This window comes from Dioscorea cayenensis, chromosome 14, assembly GCF_009730915.1.
Source record: "Dioscorea cayenensis subsp. rotundata cultivar TDr96_F1 chromosome 14, TDr96_F1_v2_PseudoChromosome.rev07_lg8_w22 25.fasta, whole genome shotgun sequence".
In the NCBI taxonomy this organism is placed as follows: Eukaryota; Viridiplantae; Streptophyta; class Magnoliopsida; order Dioscoreales; family Dioscoreaceae; genus Dioscorea; species Dioscorea cayenensis.
Window position 1 is genome coordinate 19,880,944 of NC_052484.1, and position 13,138 is coordinate 19,894,081.

Here is a 13,138-nt window from a genome sequence, read left to right on the forward strand (position 1 = left end):
AGAAGGATTTTGAATTTTTGACTTGTATTTCATTGATCATTTGCCATCAATATATATACAACAAATTTACATTGAAGGGCTAAAAGTTAGGAATAAAAAGTTACGAGGATGAAATCAAGGAAGATTGGTAATGCTTAGCTAAAATAAAGGAAACAAAATAGAAAAATAATTTATGTTACAAAATCTATATGAATCATTCAAATTTATGTTACAAAATCCATATGAATCATTCAACACCCCCTCAAGCGTGGAGGGATCGAAATGCTCGATCACACCCAACTTGGGAAGAAAACGATCGATGCTATCACCACCGAGTGGTTTTGGTGAAGATGTCCGCAAGTTGATCAAAGGAGCGTATGTAAGAGGGAGAGATGAGTCCGGAGAGTATTTTTTCACGAACGAAGTGGCAATCTATTTCAATATGTTTGGTATCGCTCATGAAAACCGGATTATGGGCAATGTGAAGAGTCGCCTCGATTGTCACAATATAATCGGGTATTGACGCAGGGTGGAAGACCAAGATCAAGTAGGAGTGCATGGAGCCACTCGGAGTTTAGATGTAAGAGCGGCAGCTTTAACGATATTCACCGCAGAGGATCGAGAGACTGTTGGTTGCTTTTTTTGTTTTCCATGAGATGGGACAAGAGCCAAGCATAGTGAGGTAACCAGATGGTAGAACGTCGCTGAATGGGACATCCCCGCCTAACTGAAAGTCGGAGAAACCCACGAGTTGTAAGGAACTCGTAGGGTGGAGGAGAAGACCTTACCAATCGAACCTTTGAGATAACGTGAGGACTTTGTGAGCCGCTGCTTGATGTGATGAGTGAGGATTTTGCATGAATTGACTCAAGTGTGTTCACTCGCAAATTGGATATCCGGACGAGTGACCAGTCAAATATAGGAGACGCACCAATTAAGCGGCGATAAATGGCGGATTCGTAGGGGAGTACCACTATTATTATGGAGGTTTAGGTTTTGATCCATTGGGAAAGAGGGAAGGATGACAACCTAACATGCCGAGTCGAGAAGGATGTCGAGGATATATTTCCGCCGATGAGGAATATGCCAGCTTTTGGAGCGAGAAACCCTCAATACCGAGAAAATAATGAAGTCTACCAAGGTCTTTTGATTGAGAAAGAACGAGCAAGAAAAATTTAGTTTTTGGTAATTAGAGAGTTGTTGTTTCCAGTAACGATGATATCGTCAACATAAACGAGGACGAAAACAGAGGAATAGCCAGAGGTATAGATGAAGAGACTATGGTCTGAGGCCGATTGACGGAAATCGTGAGAAATGAGAGTAGAGGATAGTTTATGGAACCATTGACGTGAGGCTTGTTTTAAGACCATAAAGTGATTTTTTGTAATTTACAAACCCGACTATCATGGGAATGAGAAAGACCATGTGGTAATTGTATGTAAATTTCTTCGTGAGATCACCCTTGTAGAAAAGCATTATTGACGCCGAGTTGATGAATTGACCAATTTTTGGACGTAAGCGATGGAAAGGAGAACACTGAACGGTGGCAAGTTTTGATGACGAGGGCAAATGTTTCGTGGTAATCAATACCATCCTGCTATGGTATCCTTTCGCACATAAGCGTGCTTTTGTAACGCCTCAATGGAGCCATCTCGGAAGAAATTTGATTTTATATACCCATTTACAACCAATAGTCGCTTTTATCAGGGCGGTAAAGGACACAATGTCCAAGTGTTATTGGAAGAAAGAGCATGTAGTTCAAAAGAGCCCATGGCATCACGCCACTCAACAATTTTGGTCACTCGAGAATATGTCCCGGGGGCTCACTATGATCAAGAACTTTAGATAGGAAAATACGATGATGATGAGGACCGAGTGTGCGGAAGGATAAATAATCATGTAAGGGAAAGGATGAAGAAGAAGCAACACCACATACATAGTCGCTCAGATGAGACGGTGGGTGACGATTACGTTGGGGGCGTTCATGTGAAATTTGAGTGACGGAGTCAGCAGGTGATGATACAGTGTCACCAAAAAGAGAGCCGTTACCCAATTGGGGAGCGGTGATGTCAGAAGAAACGATCATAGGTTCTTCATCAATTGGTATGATTGAGAGATCAACCGGACTAGTGGACTTGGGTTTGTCACGATATGGAAAAAAATATTTTTCGTGAAATACAACATCACGCCGAGACATGAGTTTGTTGAGTGGAAGGATCATAGATGCGATATCCTTTTTTACCATAAGGATATCCCACAAAAATGTGAGGTTTGGCGCAGGCGTCAAACTTATGGTGGACGTGCATGTTTTTGGCAAAGCATAAACAACCAAAAACGCGGAGGGAAGAATAAGATGGAATTTTTTTGAAAAGGATCTCATGAGGGGATTTGAAATTGAGAATCGGTGTTGGCATTTTGTTGATGAGGTAGGCAGCGGTGAGAATGCACTCGCCCCAAAAATGACAGATGGAAGATTTGCTTGAAAGCTAAGGGCTCGCGCAACGTTGAGTAAATGACGATGTTTACGCTCCACGACTCCATTTTGTTGTGGTGTGAATATACAAGAGCGTTGCGTGGATAATTCCATCTGCTAGAAACCATTGTTTGAATTTATTTGAGAGAAATTCGGTTCCATTGTCGGAACGTACAAATTGTATTTGGGGAATGAAAATGTCACCATTACCGGTGTGAATATTTGATATTGGATATTTGAATTGACATTGGATTTGATTAACAAAGTGCATTGTCATATCAAAGGTTTGTGATTTATTATTCATTAAATAAACCCAAGTACATCTAGAGTAATCGTCGATAATGGTAAGGAAGAAACGTGATCCATTCATAGACGGGATTGAAAATGGTCCCCAAATATCGAGATGAATTAATTCAAAACATCTAGTAGAACAAGAATTACTTAAAGGAAATGAATTACGAGATTGTTTTGCTTGAGGACAAACATCACAGATGAAACTTTTATTTGCAACAATATCGGGAAATTTTGTAGCTAGAAAATTTAATCTAGCATTACAAGGATGCCCAAGGCGTGAATGACATAGGTTAAAAATTATTCACGGGTTGACAATAAAATGCTCGAAATTGATGTGGGAGCAGCGTCCCAAATAGAAAAAGACCATGTAGCAGCTTTTACTCCCGACCAATCTCCTTCTTCGTTAAACGGGTCCCCGAAACATACACCGTGTAGGAGAGAATATGATTTCACAAGTTAGTTGTTGCGTAAGTTGTGAGATTGATAGAAGATTGAATTTGAATGAAGGAATAAAATAGCAATCTTTGAGAATGAGTGTGGGAGAGCACTCAACAGTACCAATATGAGTGATGGTTACGAGTGAACCGTCAGGAAGTTGTACCGATAGAGTTTTTGTTAATGGAATATATGAGGAAAATAAAGACAATGAATTGCAAATATGATTTGATGCTCGGAATCTATTATCCAACAAGGTGAGGATGAGAAAGAGAGAACGAAAGACCTACGAGATTGGCTCGAGTCGTTCGTCGGACCCATCCTTGGCAAGCAACGCCATGAGTTTGTTGTATTGTCCCGGGCGTAAGTTGATTGAATGAAGGAGAAGCGAGTTTGACTTACCCTCGTTGTCGGGTTTTTCGCTGTGCTTGTCGTGAAAACCATGGATTTGATAACAAGTCGCTTGGGTGTGGCCATGACGATTACAATGTTCGCAGAAAGGTCGTGGTCGCTTCCGGGGACGATTGAATGGTGCTTGTGCCTTTGAGGTTTGGAGAGCAGCAGCTTCAACGGATGGGACATTCGGAGATTAAGCCTCGTTGTTTTTTTCTTCTTGTCGGACAAGGTTGTAGATGCGCTGGATGGATGGGAACGGTTCCATGAGTAGAATCTGGCTGCACCACCGAGTATTTGTCGTGGAGTCCTTGAAGGAATTCCATGGCTCGATCTTGATGTTGTTGATCGAGACATGCACTTTAGCATTACCACATATGCATGGTGTGATAGGAAGAATATTGCTCAACTCATCCCAAAGTGATTTAAGTTGGGTGAAATAAAATGAAACCGCTCATTCCCCTTGTTTGAGGGCGTAGATTGAATGCTTGAGTTGGTAAATTTTTTTGGCGCGTTTGATCGAGAGAAGCACTCGCTGAGGTCGTTCCATATTTGACTTGCAGGTTTCAAACGATACAAGATACTAGGACGAATCTCTAGAGAGACGGAGTTAAGGATCCAACTCGCTAACAAGATCGCTGCGTCAGTCCCCAATTGTCAATTAAGATTGCATCGGTCGGTTTCGAGAGGGATCCATCGACGAATCCGAATTTACTCTTGGCTCGCAGCGCCAAGGTCATCGCACGACTCCAGGAGGCATGGTTATCTCTTGTGAGAAGGGGTTGGACAAGGATAGCTGTGGGATTGTCGGAGTGGTGGATCACATACGGATCGGAATGAAGCAGCGGTGAGGAAGGCTCAGAATTGGAAATTCCGCCAGTCATGGCTGAAATCTCTGGTACCATAATAAAAAGGAGAAGGATTTTGAATTTTTGACTTGTATTTCATTGATCATTTGTCATCAATATATATACAACAAATTTACATTGAAGGGCTAAAAGTTAGGAATAAAAGTTACAGGATGAAATCAAGGAAGATTGGTAACGTTGGCTAAAATAAAGGAAACAAAATAGGAAAAATAATTTATGTTACAAAATCTATATGAATCATTCAAATTTATGTTACAAAATCCATATGAATCATTCAACAACACTCCTATGGATTCTTCATTATTTACGTGGAATTATCACTCGATCTCTATGCCACATCATCTCTTGTGCTTCGCGATATTCGATCGTCGATTGAGCGGATGATGCTACTCGATCGCTGATCCACCATCTGGGTTTCCGTATTTTTTTCTAGGTGACTCACTCATCTCTTGGAAAAGCAAGAAACAATCTACTGTTACTCTTTTCACTGCCGTCCTCCACTGCTAAGGAAGTTCTATGGTTGTGTCAAATTTTGATAGATTTTGGGGTTCTATATCTTCTCCCACTCCTATTAATTGTGACAACCAGAGTGCCATTAAAATTGCCGTCAATCCTATGTTTCATGAGCGCACGAAACATCTTGAGGTAGCTCTTCACTTTGTTCGTCATCATTACCTTATTGCCAATATTCTTCTTCCGTATGTTACCTCTACATAATAGCTTGCTGATGTTTTCACTAAGCCACATACTGTCTCGATTTCAGTTTCTAGTTGGCAAACTCTAGGTTTATGACCCACTATGAATTTGGGTTTTGAGGGGCGTGTTAGAGTATATATATATATATATTTAGTTTATACATACATATATACCCTTGTATTTATTTATTGGGTTTCTGTCCTAACGAACAGCACACACTTCACTCATATTATCTATCAATAATTGAGTATTTTTCCTCCTACTCCTAATGGTAGCTAAATCCAAATGCGTAAAATCTGCTATACTAATGTGTAGATTTTTTTGTTCTTAAATGCTTGTATGTCTAAACCCCAAACATTTAGTTTTCTTTTGTGTCTTAGTTTTTTCACTTAAATATTTAGATTTATATAAATATATTAGTTTGCTACTAAAATAATTAAACCTAATTAATAAGCAATTGGAAGCACAGAAAAAAGCAAGAAGACTAAGAACTTAGCAATTGGAAAAAACTAAGTAACCCTATTTAGCATACAAAAAAACTTAAGTAGATGGGAAAAAGTGAGATAAGAAGAAAGAAGAAATAACTTAGAAGTAAATGAATATTTTTCATTGGTTGTCATTTATGTAATTATGTACTCTACTTATACAATAGTTTAGTATATATAATAGGAAATAAATAATTGAGAATATTTACAATTGCTTAATATATGTAATTAACATCAATTTGGTATATAATTAGTCCTTAAATCATATTAAAAATCTTAAATTATAAAAAAAAATATGTGATTGATCCTTAAATTATGCCAGAGGATATTATGTGATTACAAAAAGTCTAAGAAGAAAAAAGAAAGAAAAAAACTTAGTATATAAGCATATGGAAGAAGATCTAAATACTTAGTTTAGTTTAGAAAGAAAATATAAAAATACAATATTTAAGCACTAAATAATTTGGAAAAAAAATATAAGCATATGAAAATTAAATATTAAACAGTTGGAAGCAGGAAAAACTAAAAGAATGAAGGTGGTAGATGTTGAAATATATTATAAAAAATTAATTTAAACATGATATATTATTGAGATAGTTGTTGGAAGAAACTATATGTATACACACACATATATATATATATATATATATATGGGAGAAAACACCAAGTACTTTATGGCTTACTCAGCAATTGAGAGAGAAAAACTTAAACAAATGAAAAATAAACATTTTGGAGGAAAAAAAAAGCTATATTCAAGAAAAACCTTAAGTAGTTTCTAAGAAAAATGTAAATATCAGAATTGTTGTTTAAATTAACGAATTTAATAAAATTATGATTTATCTATTTTTTTTTAAAAAAAATTGTGCTTATTTTTTTCTCTAAAACTTTATTTTTAATTGTTAATTTTTAACTAAACTATTCAAATGTTTATTTAATTTACTTATTGCTCCACAATCTTAGTAGTCAGGAAATCAATATATATATATATATATATATATATATATATATATATATATATATATATATATAAACAAAGCAAGAAAATAAGCAAGAAAAAATATAATGAAATACATTTTTATTAAAACAAAACCAAATAAGAGTAATAAAAAAAATCTTCATATATATGATGGTAAAATAGCATTCAAATCATGTTATATCTGTTTTTTTTTAAACGTACAAGTTATGGGATTCAATCATCAATTTTTTAAACTTAAAAATAAAAATAAAAATATCAACTAAATCAATATAAGTAAAGTAGAGAAATTTTAATGTCCTTTACAACTTGTCTAAACCTTATTATCCCGATAATATGAGTGGTATATTATTCCTCACCCGAACCAAAAGTGAGGGTTCAGGGCTTGCCCACGTTTATATATAAAACATAAATTAAAAAAAAAAAAAAATCTTATCTAGATCTTGAGGTCATTTTCTGCATCAAAAATTTAAACAAAATAATTGGACAAGCATTCACTGTCACATCCTTTAAACCCCACCGAAATCTAAGTAAAGCAAACCCACTCAAGGCAAAGAAAACTCAAATAAAAAAAAAAAAATTATATTAATTTAAATTTGAATTCAATCCACCATGTGAGGGGGGGACCAAATCCAACAGCGAGATCCAGATATTTCACATGCAAGGGGCCATTAACCCTATGAGAAAATAATAAAATATCTAAAACAAATTTGAAACTAAATAATATTTGTTATTAGAAACTCCTTTATTAATAAGCCCACCTTCATGACATTTATGGTGTGATTTATTTATTTTCATTTAAAAGACTTTAATTTTTAATCTGGACTTGTCATTAATTTTATTAAAATCATAAAGATAAATCACCGACTCAATTTTTTTTTTACTTTGAACTTAAAAAAACAAAATCTACTTTCCTAATACAGTTGTTGTAAATTATAAAAATAAAATCACCTCGTGTTAAACAATTTAGGTTGACCTTGCACAGATACACACCACAAAAGTAATACCTTCTTTGATCGTATATATATATATATATATATATATATATATATATTAATCAATTCACATTATTAAAAAAAATTAGTTGAAATTAATTATTGTTTTGAATTTATAAAAATCTATCAATTTTTTCAAAATGATCACTATTTAAAAACACTTCCAAATTTCATTAATTATTTTTGTAATTTAATGGCACCCTTTATTCTTTCTCAATGTAGTGTTTTAGTTTTTTCAAAAAATATTGTAAAATGTAGAGATAAAGTTGTATAAAACTATTTAATATTTTATAGATTTTCTAAATAAATATGTAAAAAAAAACTAAACAGTTTTTAAAATGAAACAAGTAAAAAAAATTGAAAGCCTAAAAAGAGTATAATTAATTTAGTTTATCATCATGAGTAATATGGTTCCATAATAGTTTTTAGAAACATGAATGGGAGGAAATTAATGAACTAGACTTATTACTTATCTAAATTAAAACTTTTTAGGATTTGTATACATTAATGAGAATAAAAGGAAGATGAAAATAGTTTATATAAAATTTTAAAACACAACTAATTTAAAAGTTTTTTTTTTAAAAAAAAAATCTTATAATTTTACTTACATTGCTGTAATGTTTTTATTTTCTCATGTATATGTCACTCTACTAATTCATAATCATTTACCAATAAACTTTTGATCTATTGGTACCAATTCTCTAAGCTCTTGTTCATATTCTATCGAAGATACATGTTATTTCATATCTGTGAGGGTGTATGTGCATTGAGGTAGTAATTTCATATTTGTGCACAAGTGGTTGTCCACATTTTATAAAAAAAAAAATTCATAATTAGATAATAATAAATGTTAAATATGTAAAATGTTTTTAATATCTGTTAAGTCTGATGACATAGGATTGACATTATATGACAAGCCAAGTGGTGACATGGCAAGAGGATGATGACGTGGCTTGTGGTGACTCATCAAAGGAAAAGATGACTAGGATGGTGGAGATTTGATTAAGATCTATATTGAAGATTTTATAGATATTTCTCTCAATACAATCATGTGATGATAAACTATTTTTGGAAAGTGCATCAAGACTATAAGATCTTTTCTAGAAAGGCAAGTTTTATTTTTGATATGATTATCTATCCTTGGTAAGATCCGGGATGATTATTCATATCTTTGATAGAGCTCTTTTTTAAAAAGATCTATTTGAAGAGAGAGGAATATTCTATTATTGGCAAGAGTTCAAGATCATAAAGATTATGTGAAGCTATTAGAAGACATAAGTTAAACTTGGTATGAAGCTATTTGAAGACACAAAGATTTAGTTTGGTGTGAAGCTATTTGAAGACACAAACTAAATAAGGTAAAGACATACCAAGGAGATCATCAAGACCATATTTAGCATTACTATATTGAAGGAAGATTCAAGAGCTATCTATGGGCGGAACTATTTATGGAGACTAGTCATATGAGGAGATTGATTGAAGATTGCATGTGATATGATTAGAGATTTGGAGATCCAAGCATGGATAATTAAAGATCATGCTTAAAGATATTGAAGGCTAAACTTGGATGAAGACAAGATCAAGTTTAGTAACAATATTTCCATGAGTCAAACGAAGATCATTTGGAAGACCAAACTTGGGCCAAGTTTAGAAAGGAAGGTCGGGAGATCTTCGGTGGCTATCTTTGGTGAGATGGTCACGTGTGCCTTGGTGGGCACGTCCCTCGAGAGAGGGAGACCTTCTGAAGTGATGTGAGGAAGGAAGCAGCTGCAAGCAGGAGGAGCTCGGGTCGAGTCAACTGCTACGAGGCGGACTGATGGAACCGGGAGGTTGAAGGTCGCAGATTCGGGTGCATCTGGCTAGAACTCAGTCATGTTCAGTAAGGTGGGCCATGTTGCAACTGGGTGTTGCAACATCTAACTTTGGAAGGTGTCCAAGTTAGGAAGCCGCGGAGAATTCTAAAAGAGGTAACTTTGTAGACGTCGGTGCGTCTATATAAAGACATCTTGCTCAAAGATTTAGGATGGGGCCAACAAGTGAGAGACTTTTCGGTGAGAGTTGAGTGTGTGGCCGTCGGGCAATCTTGAGAGGATTTTCTTTGTATTGAGAGAGTGAGTGAGTGTTGTACTCCTTGTTCCTATACTTCTTTTAGTGGATTGTTTCTCCGGGCCTGACCCCCCAGATGTAGGTAAGATTGTGCCGAATTGGGTTACCAATTTGCTTGTCTCCTTTATATTACTTTGATTGTGTGTGAGTGTTTAATCTTTGAGTGAGCTTTTGAGTGAACTTAACACATCACACCTCCTCCGGAACCATCAATATCTTTCATACACGCATCATTACCCATTAGCATAACTATATGGATAATCTATTTATTATTCATATGTTATTGTTTCCATATTAATTCTGAATGCAACCATTCACAAAGTAAAGATATTCTAAATATATACATATGTTTCACTTCTCTTTAGCTACTTGTAGCTACTTTTGCAAAAAAAAATATATGTATACATATGTTTAAATTTTTTATTTTTTAAAAAATGATAGGATATTCATCTCATCTTGGGATGATGCCATGGGATAAGAATGAGGCTAAACCCATATTTGCTTGGGGTATAAAGATTATAACCAAACAACAAAATAACTTGATAAAATGATTATATTATTTTTAATTTTAGTTTTTCAAATAGATATACTTAAAAATTATTTTTTAAATTTCTTTATATTAATAATTATTTATATTATTTTAAATAGTAAAAAAATTAATTTTAAAATAATTTGGTTTTATTAGTATTAATTAAGTTATACTTTTGTTAGCTTATGTGAAAATTTTTCTCCAACCTAATTTTTTTTAAATCAATTTCCCCCAACTAAATAAACACGAGGAATACTTTTTTTTTTTTGGATCGAAGAAAAGATTTTTATATGTGCTCATGAAAATTTGACATAATTATATTAATAATTTGTTGAAATTAATTATTAAAAATTAATTATATAAATAAAGATTTTTATACCATCATTGTAGTATTGTACAGTATTATCATACTGATCCATCATCACTGAAACAGATTTGATGAACCAAGCCGTTTTTATTTAAAACGGTGGATAAACCACTATCAACATCTTATCCTGTATATAATTATATACATATATATTTAAAAAATTAAATATATATTGATAAAATCAAATTTATAAATTTTTGAGTTGATAGAAAAAACGAAGAAATTAACTATTTTGTGAAGAATATTTTTATTTAATTTAACATTTATCAAAAGATATAATGATTGAAAATATATGACTAATAAATAATTTATTTTCAAAATAACAATATAACAATATAAAAGAAAATTTATTTTCAAAATAACAATATAAAAGAAATTTTTAACTACAACAACCACTACTTATGCTATGTTTGGATTGATGGTCGGCGAGAGAAGTAAAGTGAGGGTTTTGAAGGGTCAGAGTCGGTCATTTCCTTCAATTGGATAGATATTTTTAATTCACGAAAGGAAATGAAGGGTTAACTATAGCCTCTGAAACCCCACTTCTTCTGACCCTCGATTTGGGGTGCCGGGAGTAAACCTTCTAAAAATTTTAATTTTATTTAAAAGACCTTAATGCCCTTCATTTTTAAAATTTAATTACATAATGCCACTTCATAAGTTTCTTCTTTTACTTTTTTTTTTCAATCTAATTTTATTTTAATCGAGCATTCACATGACACTCATCCCATGTCTTTGTTTTTATGTATTTTTTTATTTACTTATTTGTTTATTTGTTTGTTAATGTTGTGTTTTTTATTTGTCAATTCATCCTTAGAAGAATTTATCTCAATAGAATTCTTTGATATCCAAATTTTATTCAAAGTACAAATAAAATTAAAATTTTCTTTGAGTGAGGAAAAAAACTAATAATTATCTAATTCAACATGCTATGAATTAAAATATTAGAATAAATTTACTAATAATATGATAAAGTGATCTCATGATGATCGCTGTAAGAGATATTTATCTTTAAAAATGTATGATATACTTCTAAAAAAAATAGCGGTATTTGAGAAGAGACAAAATTAAAGTATAAAAATAAAAATCAAAATAATAATGATAATTATAATAATTTTAGTATTTATTAAAAAAACTATTTTTAAATTATGAATTTATTTGAGATATTTATAATTCATGTGTTTAGATAGAAATAAATAATATTTTATTTAATAATAAAAGTATAATTGGTAAATTATATTATTATTATAATATATATATATTTAAAAAAAGATGGATAAACCACATATATTAATAAAACCGGAAAAGTACAAAAGTCCCACTACCCTAGTGAGTGACAGATTACAAACAATAACCAACTACCACAAGATGTGGTAACAACCACAAAAGAACAACACCCAAAAGGAAGGGTTCTTTTCATTTCCCTTCGTTAATTAAACAAGGTTTATTAGAAATCATTTTTTTTTCCTTTGTAAAATTTGTCTATTCAAAAAAGGGTTGAATCCCTTCCTTTCTCTTTCCTTGCTTTTCCTCCCCTCCCTTCCTTTTATTTTCACTTCTACTTTTGAATCCAAACACTATGTTAATGTAGTGGTATGTTACTTGAGTAGTGAATGGGTAGACCCAGTGTCGATTTCCCGGGTCATTAGTACTATTACAATAATGTGCATATATTGTAAAATACAGTATAAAAATACTATACAATCTAATTGTCTCATATGATGCCTGGTCAAGTTAATAAATCTCTAAGGAGTTGTTAAGCTACTGTAATTGATGCACCTCCGTACATATCTGTCCCTTAGGGGCCGTTTGGTTCGCGGTAATGTATAAAGATTACCACGTGTTACGTCTAAAAATATTACCACGTTTGGTATTACACCGATGGTAATATCTCACATTATTAACATGAAAATATTACCAAAAAAGTTGGTAACCGTATTACCACCAAATTTGGTATCTATCTTGGATTACTAAGCAAATAGTAATCTTATAACTTGGTAATAAACTATTCCCCATAATAAGAGTTTCCAACCAAATATGGTTATATCAAATTATGACAATATTCTCAATTATATAATATTTCCGTCTATATTACCATGATAATCTCATTACATGTGAATTAAAATGTGAATTAAACGACCTTTTAATACTTGTTGTGAGATAACACTTGTCGTGTTTATAAAAAAAAATAAAAAATAAAAAATAAAAATCTAACTACATCTTCGTAAGAGATGGTTTTTTCCTTTCTAAGTGAGATGTAAAGAGTTCAACTCTGTTTATCAACCGTCATAATAAGGTCAAGATTTGTCCATATTTATTAAAAAAAAAATAAAAAATAAAAAAATAGTTCCCGTAACCAAGCAGAGCCCATTGGAGAGAAGCAGTTGCATGTTTCACATCCTACCTTTAAAAGTTAAAACCCGACCTACCCTATCTTCATCAAAAGAGATATTTAAAATATCATGAGAATTGGTCAATTAATCAAACAGCAGTGGATAAGATCGAGGTATTCCCGCCACGCGTCCCCAAAACAAAACAAAACCT